The sequence below is a fragment of the Pipistrellus hanaki genome (genome assembly GCF_964339955.1).
Source record: "Pipistrellus hanaki genome assembly, chromosome: X".
NCBI classification, from domain to species: domain Eukaryota; kingdom Metazoa; phylum Chordata; class Mammalia; order Chiroptera; family Vespertilionidae; genus Pipistrellus; species Pipistrellus hanaki.
In genome coordinates, this window is record NC_140524.1 from 58,155,502 (window position 1) to 58,167,719 (window position 12,218).

The 12,218-nt window shown below is 40.3% G+C and overlaps 1 pseudogene across 1 annotated transcript; it reads left to right on the top strand.

Moving 5' to 3' along the window:
* The first annotated feature begins 9,016 nt into the window (after positions 1 to 9,016).
* On the top strand, positions 9,017 to 10,150 carry LOC311614823 (opioid growth factor receptor-like protein 1; annotated as a pseudogene). Its single transcript has one exon. The product of its transcript is annotated as an opioid growth factor receptor-like protein 1 (transcript).
* The last annotated feature ends 2,068 nt before the right edge of the window (positions 10,151 to 12,218 follow it).

The window sequence follows — 12,218 nt, forward strand, 5'->3', positions numbered from 1 at the left end:
TGGGGAGTGCATTGAACCTATAGATTGCTTTAGGAAGTATGGACATTTTGATGATGTTGATCCTACCAATCCATGAACATGGTATGTTCTTCCATCTGTTTACATCTTCCTCTATCTCTTTTTTCAGTGTCCTGCAGTTTTCCGCATATAGGTCCTTTACTTCCTTAGTTAAGTTTATTCCTAGGTATCTTAGTTTTTTTTTTTTTGGTGCAATGGTAAAGGGGATTGCTTTTTTAGTCTCTGTTTCTGTAAGTTCACTGTTGGTGTATAGAAATGCCATAGATTTCTTGGCATTAATTTTGTATCCTGCTACATGGCCAAATTCATTTATTAAGTCAATTATTTTTTTAATGGAGTCTTTTGGATTTTTTATGTACAATATCATGTCATCTGCAAATAAGGATAACTTTACGTCTTCTTTTCCAATTTGGATGCCTTTTATTTCCTCCTCTTGTCTAATTGCAATGGCTAGTACTTCCATTACTATGTCAAACAGGAGTGGCGATAGTGGACATCCCTGCCTTGTTCCTGTTCTTAGAGGAAATGGTTTTAGTTTTTGCCCATTGAGTATGATGTTGCCTGTGGTTTTATCATATATTGATTTTATTATGTTGAGGTATGATCCTTGTACTCCCACCTTGTTGAGAGTTTTTATCAGGAAAGGGTGTTGGATTTTATCAAATGTTTTTTTCTGCATCAATTGATTTGACGATATGATTTTTATCTTTCACTTTGTTTATGTGATGTATCACGTTTATTGATTTGTGGATATTGTACCATCCTTGCATTCCTGGAATAAATCCTACTTGGTCATGGTGTATGATCTTTGTGATGTTCTGCTGGAGCCGATTTGCTAGAATTTTGTTGAGGATTTTGGCATCTATGTTCATGAGGGATATTGGCCTGTAATTCTCTTTCATTGAGTTGTCTTTATCTGGTTTTGGTATTAGGTTGATGCTGGATTCATAGATGGAGTTTGGAAGTGTTCCTTCCTCTTGAATTTTTTTTGGAAAAGTCTGAGGAGGATAGGTTTTAGTTCTTCCTTGAATGTTTGGTAAAACTCTCCTGTGAAGCCATCTGGCCCTGGGCTTTTGATTGCTGGAAGCTTTTTGATAACTATTTCAATTTCTTCCCAAGTTACTGGTCTACTGAGATTTTTATATTCTTCCTGATTGAGTAGTAATCATATTTTTACAAAGTAAAAATAAGATGAAATTTATTTTAATAAAATGTATTTAACCAAAATGTCATTTTAACATGTAATCAAGATAATAATTATTAATGGTACCTTTTTTGTCATTGCTTTCATACTAGTCATCAAAATCTGTGTATTTTACTTTTAAGCACATCTCAGTCCAGACTAGTTACATTTCAAGTGCTCAAAATACATAGTAGTAGCTATTACACAGGACAGTGCAGGCTTAAATCACAAAGGGCTTACCTAACATGCTTAGGGGTTGAATTCTATCTTTAAGGCAATAAGGATAAATTAAAGGATTTAAAATAGGGATTGGAATGAAACAGCAAACATCTACTACATGCCGGCACTGATCTCAATGCTTGGATTAGAAAATCAATGATACTCAATCTCTGCCTTTAGGCAATTCACCGGCAAGCAGGAAAGACAGACATGAAACCATGATCCTGGTGGGACTAAATTTAAAATGTGAGGAAAGTCAATTTTATTTAGAATAGTATACATTTACTTTCCTTTTTAGAATACAAATATCTTCAGGTTAAAAAATATTTCATTCCTTTTTGTGTTTTTTTTTGTTTTTGTTTTTGTGTTGTTTTTTTTTGTTTTGTTTTGTTTTTTTTTCCTTAACATCTAGCAAGGGCTTTTACAAATAGTAGGAACTATTAGTAAAAATATATTAAATGATGACACAGGAACAAAACTGACAATTATATTGCCATTACAAACAAGAGAAAGAGAATGTAGTAACATAAAAAAAAGAGGTAATCTATTCAGTCTTAATAGCAAACGTTTGTTATTTATATATGAGTAAGTTGTATTGCTTTGATGGTGGGGGAATTATCAATATATTAGAGGCCCAGTACACAAAATTCATGCACAGGGGGAAGGGTGTCCCTCAGCCCAGCCTACACCCTCTCCAATCTGGGACCCCTTGAGTGATGTTTGACCGCCTGTTTAGACCCGATCCCAATGTTCGGACATCCCTCTCACAATCCAGGACTGCTGGCTCCAAACTGCATGCCTGCCTCTGCCTGATTGCTCCTAACTGCTCCCCTGCCAGCCTGATCACCCCCTAACCATTCCCATGCCAGCCTGATTGATGTCTAACTGCTCCCCTGCCAGCCTGATCACACCTAACCACTCCCCTGCCAGCCTGATCGATGCCTAACTGCTACTGACTGGCCCAATTGTCCCTAACTGCCCTCTCCTACTGGCCTGGTCACCCCTAACTGCCCTCCCTGGCTGGGCAGGTCACCCCTAACTGCCCTCCCCTACAGGCCTGGGTCCCCCCAAGTGCCCTCACTTGCTGGCCTGATTCCCCCAGCTGCCCTTCCCTGCAGGCCTGGTTGCCCTTAACTGCTCCCCTGGCTGCCCTGGTCACCCCCAACTGCCCTCCCCTACTGGCCTGGTTGTCCCTAATGGCTCTCCCTTGCTGGACTGGTCACATCCAACTGCCCTCCTCTGCAGGCATGGTTGCCCCTAACTGCTCTCCCTGCTGCCCTGGTCACCCCCAATTGCCCTCCCCTGCAGACCTGGTCCCCACAACTGCCCTCCCCTGTAGGCCTAGTCCCCCCCCAAATGCCCTCCCTTGCTGGTCTGGTCTCCCCAAACTGCCCTCCTCTGCTGCCCTCCCCCTACTGCCCACAACTGCCCTCCCCTGACAGCATTCTTGTGGTGGCCATCTTGTATCTACATGGGGGCAGCCATCTTTGGCCACATAGGGGCAGCCATCTTGTGCCTTGAGTGATGGTCAATTTGCATATTACTCTTTTATTAGATAGTGAATACTAGCGACTTGGTGCATGAAAATTCATGCACTGGAAAGGGGGTTCTCAGCCAGGCCTACCCCTCTCACAGTCCGGGAGCCCTCAAGGGTGGAAGGCAACCTGGCAATGAGGGGAAGGCAATGCCCCCATCACACTTCTGCTGCTGCCACTGCTGGTAGCACAATCCTCAACTGGTTCTGGCTACCTGAGCCTCAGGTGGCCCTGGGCAGCTAGGCAGCCACCATCCAAGGCTTGCATGCACCTTGGGCCAGCCCTGGGCATCTGGGTGGCTGAGGTCTGTTCGGGCTGCACCACCATGTGCCTGCTCTCCTCCCCCAGTTTGGCTGAAAAGACTCTGGGACTCTGGCGGGGCTGAGGGGACTGGGCGCCACCATCTTGTGACTGTGTGCCACCATTTTAGTGATGATGTGATAGTCAATTTGCATATTCACTCTTTATTAAATAGGATACTTCATTAAAAATACAGAGATTAGATAGAATACTAGATTTAAACTCTGCTGGAAAGTTTAAATAACTGTACAGAATTCAGGGGTTAAACACACACGCACACACATATACACACACCAGAAGTGTCTTGCAATGGATATTTTGATGCTTATTGCCCTTTGAGACTGAAAGTAAATTAAGTGTATATTGAACTTCACTTTAGAAATATCAAGGGATTGTCCTAGTTGGCTTGGCTCAATGGATAGAGTGTCAGCCTGTGGACTGAAGGGTCCCAGGTTAGATTCTGGTCAAGAGCACATGCACGGGTGGTGGGGTTGATCCCCAGTAGGGGGCATGCAGGAGGCAGCTGACCAATGATTTTCTCTCTTCATTGATGTTTCTACCTCTCTTTCTCCCCCTCTCCCTTCCTCTCTGAAATCAATAAAAATATATTTTAAAAAATATCAAGGGATCGATCAACTGAGCAAATTTAAATATTATTCCACATAATGTTTTCTTATTCGACAACTACAAAATAGATATGCTGTGTTGCCACAAAGTAAAAGAGAATCCCCAGATAAACTAACACAAAAAATCATAAATTAAATGGTATTATGCTATAGTCAATACAGATGAAATAATGTTTATGTCTGTCTGTATATAGGTATTCAGAACAAATGACAAATGTACAAATTAATCCAACAGAAAGTATTTAGGAGGAATCAGCTTTCTTTTACTAGAGTTAACTAGATGAATTGAGGTGGTTTTTGAGTAAGAGCTTCTGTTCCTGCTCCTCCTGAAAATCAATTTGTTTACTAAACCGAAAAAAAAAAATATATAGAAATATCCACATTTGGCTGTTTGAACTAAAGAATTAAACTGAAATTTTAGCCAATTCAGAATCAGTGTGGCAGATGTTTTGATACTTCGTTTTTTTTTTCTCTATATTGATATTTCAGTTTTAGAAATGATGTTCATTAGTTTAAGGATCTTTATATATATATATATATATATATATATATATATATATATATATATATATATAATTGATTTTTTACAGAGAAGAAGGAAGAGAGATAGTTAGAAACATCAATGATTGAGTCATTGATCAGCTGCCTCTTGCACGCCCCCTAATGGGGATGTGCCCGCAACCAAGGTACATGCCCTTGACCAGAATCAAACCTGGGACCCTTCAGTCCACAGGCGGACGCTCTATCCACTGAGCAAACCGGTTTTGGCTAGTTCAAGGATCTTATTTTAGCTGTTAGAAATTAGGTTATGTAATATTGGCAGTGTTGTGTCAAATAAACTATTTCTCATCACAGTGGTCCAATTATCATTCAGACAGCTATGGATGTGTTTATGTATATGTTTGTGCTTACATGATAGTTTAAAACCAAAACAAAAAAAGATGTGAAAATCTGAATTCAAAGATAATGGTAGGCCATATTTTCATTTATATTTTCCTAAAGTCTGGAATGACTATAGAAATGCTTATCTAACCTAATAGAGTAATATGCAAATTAGCCATCACTCTGCTAAACAAACCATGCCCACCAGCCAATCAGAGTATGCAAATTAACTCAACAAAGATGGTGGTTAATTTGCATATGCAGAGGGAAGGAGGAGTGAAGACTGAAGACAGCCTAAAAGGAAGAGGGAGGGAGAGTGGAAAGCAAGGCAGCTGCTGCTGCTGGAAGGAAAGCACTGGCAGCACGAATGGGGCCTGGTGGGGCGAGGTGTTCAGTGGCAGTGGGAGCAGCTGCAGAGTCAATGGCAGCAGTGGGCACAGCAGGTCAGGTGTGAGAAGCAAGGAGTGCAGAGGTGGTGGCAGAGGTTCTGGGCAGCAGGGTGTTGACCCCTTCCAAAGCCTAAACCTGGGGTGGAGGCTTTAGGCTTGGGAAGGGGCTGAGCCTGTGATAAGAGGTTCTGGTGTGGGGAAGAACCCCTTCCCAAGCCTAAACCTGAGGCCGAGCCTGCGATCTGAGTTGCCGAGGATGGGGGAACCTCTTCCCTAGCCTAAAACCTGGGGCGAAGGCTTTTGGCTTGGGAAGGGGCTGAGCTTGGGATTGCAGGAAAGGGGAAAATATCAATGAAAACATATCCTCAGGTGAGGATAAAAAGAAAACTAAAGAAAGAAATTTCATATATGCCCTAACTAGTTTAGCTCATTGGATAGAGTATTGGCCTGCAGACTCAAGGGTCCCAGGTTCGATTCTGGTCAAGGGCATGCACCTTGGTTGTAGGCACATACCCAGTAGGGAATGTGCAGGAGGCAGCTGATTGATGTTTCTCTCTCATCAATGTTTATAACTCTCTATCCCTCTCCCTTCCTCTCTGTAAAAAATCAGGCAGCTGTGGTGACTGGCAGTGGCTACCGTAGCTGGGTGATGGGGCTGGCACTTTCCCCTAATTAGCCTGGTCACCTCAAGCAATGAGAAGCCAGACTGCAACTTAGGTCTGCTCCCAATGGGGAGCAGGCTTAAGCCATCCCTAGGACATCCCCTGAGGTCTCCCAGTATGTGAGACCGGACAGGCTGGGCTGAGGGACCCTTCCCCAGTGCACAAATTTCATGCACCAGGCCCCTAGTGTAGTAATAATTATCTTCACTAATGGTTGATTAAAATTGAAATACCTAAGTTTAATTTTCTGACATTATAAATGGATATTATAGCAAGATTAGTTATTAGTCAACTTTATATTTCTCAGAGTTTGCATGCTATTGGTATCTACATTTCCATATTCTAGAGAAACTAGATTCTTGAGAAGAGCAAAAGCCATTAAAGAGTTAGAAGTTAAGGCCTATAAGAAAATATTTTAAGGGGTTGGTTATTAAACAGCGAAGTGCCTAGTGGATAATTAAATATAACCCATTAACATTTTGGATAGCATAATTTAAAAATAGGGCAAGGCTGGATGGCAGTTTCCAAGGTGAGTCAAACTACAGCCTATATTTGTTTTACAAGAAAACATATTTAAAGTTACATCATGACAGCATCATTAATTCAAAATACAGATTACCTATGAACCTAGTGTAATCCTCATTTCTGAACTTCCTATATAATAAAAGGCTAATGTGCAAATCAACCAAACACAGCCTAATGACTGGTCCCAATGACACTCACTGATGTTCAATGCAGAAGCTGCCACGTCGTGGTCAGTGCGCTCACAGCTGGCCAGTGCTGAGGTGGTGGTAGGAGCCTCTCCCTCCTTCCTGGCATCACTAAGGATTTCTGACTGAAGTCGTCAGTAGGACATCCCCCAAGGGCTCCATGTCTGGGAGAGGGTGCAAGCTGGGCTGAGTGACACCCCCCCCAAGTGCACAAGATACCATGAGATAAAACTCCACCAAATTTGGTTGGCTGTGATCCAAATCCATGATTCTCAAACCTGATTTATCATAGAATCCCCTAGAAGTGCTGGGAAAAATTTCCTGCACTCCACTGCTTCTGGAAAATTTGATTCATTAGGTCTGGTTTAGGACCAGGACTCTATTTTGTAAAGCTCCTTGGATGGATTCTAATGATGAGCCAGGTATGAAAACTGTGGACATATGTAAATGGAAGTTCAAGATAAAGGAGCTGGCAGATTTGATGTCTGGCACCAGCTTCCTGGTTTACAGGTGGTCTCTTTTATAAGGGCACTGATCCTACTAGTGAAGGTTCTGCCCTGAGGACTTAATCATTAACCAAAGGCCCCACCTCCAAATTTAGGTACACTGGGAATTAGGATTCAACAAATAAATTTTGGGGGGACATAATCTATAGAAAGAACCTCTTAACCTTCAGAATCTTAATTTCATAAGTGTTATATAAAGAACTCATTCAACTCTAGGGTTTTCTGATTTTTTTTTGTAAAGGGTTAATATAGACACATGAACCAGTAAATTTTCACTTCATATATACCCCAAAGATCCTCTACTTTTTAAGATACAGTATCATTTAAAATTTGTAGTCTTTTTAAAAAATATATTTTATTGACCTTTTACAGAGAGGAAGGGAAAATGATAGAGAGCTGGAAACATCGATGAGAGAGAAACATTGATTAGCTGCCTCATGCACACTCCCTAATGGGGATGTGCACGAAATCAAGATACATGCCCTTGACTGGAATTGAACCTGGGACTTTTTAGTCCGCAGGCTGACGCTCTGAGCCAAAGCAGTTAGGGCAAACTTTGTAGAAGATTAAACGTATTTTTTCAAAGCAGAGAACCCCCATTGTGTGGAGCAGAAGGGTGCCATCTACGTAATACATTGATATATTCATATTTGTAAGCATGCAATATTTTTTAAAAAGCTGAACATTGAGATGGAATTTAATTTAAAAAGTAGTAAAACTCCTAGTTTATGTAATTAATTAAAATTTCTATAAATTGTATTTTTTGTTCCCCAATCCATTAGATGTCTCACTTGTTCATTCCACAATCTGAGTACTCATAAAAATATATGGTAAATCTTCCCAATTGTCTGCTGTGAAAATAGGCCTGAAGTTTAGACAGGTTTCTGTAATTTATATTAATGATTGCTACAATCCTTTTTAGTGATACATAGTTTTCAAGCATACCTGTTTATAGCCAAGAGTACAAGTCCAAGTTATGAATAAATGTTTTCCACCTCTATAAATAAGTCCTAGCCAAAAGTCCATCCTCCTACTATGTAAGGGGGCACTTATGTAATGATATTTGGGGTGATGTGGTTGGTTGCCTGCACTGATAAAAATACCTTAATATCTATTACTTAGGATGCTTTATTGATAACTGTTGACACTGAAAGGCAATAACTGATAGGTGTTAATTCCCTTCCATTTACACTTTTATATAATCTGCAATATTCCTTCTTACATGCAGAAGTGTATAAAAGGAGGACTTCTGTAAATAATCCTGTCAATTTTGCTAGCTTTAGTCCTTGCCATAAAACTATATAATTCATTGGTCTATAAAAGAGCTATAATATAAAATATATTAAAGGATCTATATAAATGCAAATACAACAAAAATACAATTGATTTTTATGGATTTTAAGTCTTAAATATAAGTAAAAGCTCCATAGACTGCTAGACACAGTCTGATAAAATGTCAAAATGGTTCCCTAAGGGAAATCAGAATGATGTTCCAGAATACCATTTTTAACAGCCCCCACTGTTCTATGATACTCCCTGATTTGCTTGGGGGAAGGGGTGTCATAGAAGTGCTAAAAAGACTCCTAAGAAATAAAACCATAAGAAGATAACTCTTAAAGGGAAAAAGATACATGATGGCTGTCTCCAAAACTTTTCTGCTGAAATTCACTTTTGTAATTCCATTTATATAGTCACATGAACACACAGGACTTCAAACTGATCCATTAAAATCATAATAATAGTTTTATTTGAAAAAGGAAATAGCAGAGTGTGCCTGTCTGCTACTTGCTGCTCTGAGACAGTTTGGCCCTGGGTGCCCAGTGCCCTTGCCAAGGCCATGCCTGGGCCACACGCCTGCCCCAGCCTCTTCAATGGGAAGCGTGCTCAGCAGGGTTAGCTTCCACAAGTCCACCACCTTGGAGAACTGCGAGTTCACCCAGCAGATGAGGGCAGGAGCCAGAGCAGTTGAGGCCCCAGGACAAGAACATGGAGGCAGTGTGCACTGAGCAAGGTGCTGATTCCACTGAAGCAACTGTTAAACCAGAGACATTTTTACGCTGTGAGGGGTTTGTGCAAATGTCCACACTATACCCAAACTTCAAAGATATCCAATAGCAAAATGACTTGAGTAATCCTCAGTCTTATAAGAACAAAATTCCATTTAAGGCAGATGGTGTTTACACTGAATAAGTTCTAAATAAGTGGAGAGAGGATTGTGAAAAACTGGAGCACAACCACACTTGCATTCAATGGCTTTTCACCCCAGAGAGAACAAGGCTTGAACTTTTATGCTAAAGATCTAACTGCAGATGAAATTGAGGAATTCAAAAAATCAAAATAAACAATTAGAAGATTCCCACTGGCTTATTAAATTATATTAGAATTTTTTTGGGGTTGGGGGCTGATTGATAAAACTGGGAATTTTGCTGGGTCTGTTAACTGGCAAGAAAGATTTCAGCATCTGAATGAGTCCCAGCACAACTATAATATTTAAAAAGAATCACCCATCTCTTAAAAGGCTTGGTGAACTTCGATATGAAAGTTATAAATCTTGTGTAAAATATATTCTTCATGAAGCTCTTGTGGAAAATACTATTCCCAGTATTAAACAGAGTGCTCTGGAGTATTTTGTTTGAACAATTAGAGGCAGAAGGGAAAGGAGGAAGTTCTTACTAGTAACATTATGGGCCTTCAGAGGGTTTTATCTGGGGACCGCCTAGGAAAAAAGAGTCAGAAGAAAACAAAGCACAGAAAATGCCCACACCTCCCACCCCTGGTCCTAATAATCAAACTTCCACACACGAAATATATGAGGACTCCAAAACTTCCTCCTTGGCTGCTCATGTAAATAGCAAAATAACTGAAGGAAAAAAGGTGGCACTTGGAGAGCCTGGAGAAGAGACAGCCCAGCCAGGCACAGAGCCCAGCAGTGAAGCCACCAGGCCTGGGAATGCAGAGAAGGATAGTAATGCCGAAAATTCCAACTCTCAACCAGAAAACATTCCACAGAGAAAAAGGAGAGGGCATCTCCTCCTGAAAAAGACGAAGAAGGTGAACATAATAACAGACTGTGAAAATCCTAGAAATACAGGTTCCCATGATGAGGTAGTATCAGAATGAATTGCTCGAAACCCATAAGCCAGTTTAGGTGGGAGAAGAACACTACTGTACAGTTTATCCTAAAAGACAGAGGTCATAGTTCACATTTTAGCCATCTGTCTATGATTTATGTTATAAGCATTTTTATTTTATTTTCAATGACAATAAGTTTAATAAGATGTTTTAAGGCAAAACCCAATAAATAAATATATTCTGCAAATAAATATCAACTGCCACCCAGTATTTATAGTTTACTGTAAGATCAACATCTTTGGAGAAAACTAATCAGCTAATAGCCATCACTACTACCTAGGTAGATGATTTATTTTGCCATACAGAGAGAAAGATTTGAGTAATATTTCTTGCCCTCAGAGGCAGTCAGGGATGCTACTGAAATCTGTTTGTAACTCCTTATATCAAGCAGAGGAGTAGGCCAATTAGTTTTCCCCAGTCTCACAATTTAAAATTTTAAGAAACAACCATAATAATAAAAATAATAGTAGTTAACGTATTCCAATTACTGCCTATTTGCCAGACCTGAACTAGAGGTTTATGTGTGTTACTAGCTTAACCCTCACAATGACTGAAGAAACTGATAATTGTTTATATCATCTAAACAAGGAATTCATAGTTAACTTATCCTATATAATAAAAGGTTAATATGCAAATTATCCCCACAGGGAGGTGTTGGACTGATTAGGAGTCAGACATGTGCTGACCATCAGGGATCAGCATGGAACATGATGGGTGTTGGCAATGTGGTGCTGGCAGCGGGTGGCAGTGGAGGCACTGCCAGCCCGATGGGCCCCGAGGAGAGTGGCAGGATGGTGGAGCAGGTGAGCAGGTGGTGCCAGGCCAAGGCAGATGCCAAGGGAGGCCTCGGCCAGTGGTCAGCAGTTGGAAGTCACTAAGGACCCTATCCAGGCACAAATTTTATGCACTGGGCCTCTAGTTTGTGTATAAAAACACAGCTATTCAGTAGCAGACTCAGGCTGTGTATGAAGGCAGCTCGTTTGAATTCTCTGGGACAGGTATGCTTTTTACTACATGGCACCGCCTCTTAGCATAGCATCATGAACAAACTAAGTCAGACAAACACTTTTTTGTTCTTCTAAGAAAAAAGTGTTGAAAATAAAGATTAAATAATACAGTCCAGAGACATATATATTCAACATAAAGTGGTTAGGAGGTGAGATGAGAAGGTAATGATAACAAGAGTAGAAATACAGTAGAGAACAAAAGAGTCTACTTAAAAATGTAAATAAAGGACACATTTTCAAATTGCGGAACTGCCATGACACAGTTTTTCTATGAAAAAGAATTAAGTTCCAAGAAAAAAAGATGATACAATACTTTTGATGTTTGATCCTGAATGCTCAATTGACCAGAACTATACTATAGAAAAATATACTATATTAGTCTCCCGAAAACTAAAATAAAAAAGGACATGATGCCAAAATTAGGTTTAAAGAGATGAAAGTAATCATTTTGTCTTGTAGTATGAACCATTGTCTTTAAACTTTGCCAAGTATTATTTTTCCATATTCCCAAACTATAAATCGAAATTGGAAGAGTTTGTGAAAAGTTGGAGAGAACAAGCAAATTTAACTCTTCAATTCACAACATTTCATTTAGGAAACATTCTTAATTTTGATATGTTAGCCTGTTTATTGAATTATCTTTTCTTTCTAGATATCTCTTAAAATAATGATGGTTAAACACTTTCTAGTATAATGACATAATCATTTATATCAGTTTATACATGGAGGGACAAAAGTAGGTTTACATTTGTTTATATGGGAAATAATATAATCTTATCTAATAAAGAGGGAATATGCTAATTGATCCTCACACTGTCGAAAAGATGGCTGCACCCACAGCTAATAAGGAGGGAATATGCTAATTGACTGTCCCACCCTCAAAGATAGCAGTGCCCTCAGCCACAAGATGGAGGCACCCAGTCCCCTCAGCAGCTGCCTCCTGAGTCCCCCAGCCCCTCAGCCCCCCCACCCAGCCACCCAGGGCCAGCCCAAGGCACAAGAAAGCCTCTGATGGTAGCTGCCCATCTGTCCAGTGCTGGCCTGAGGTG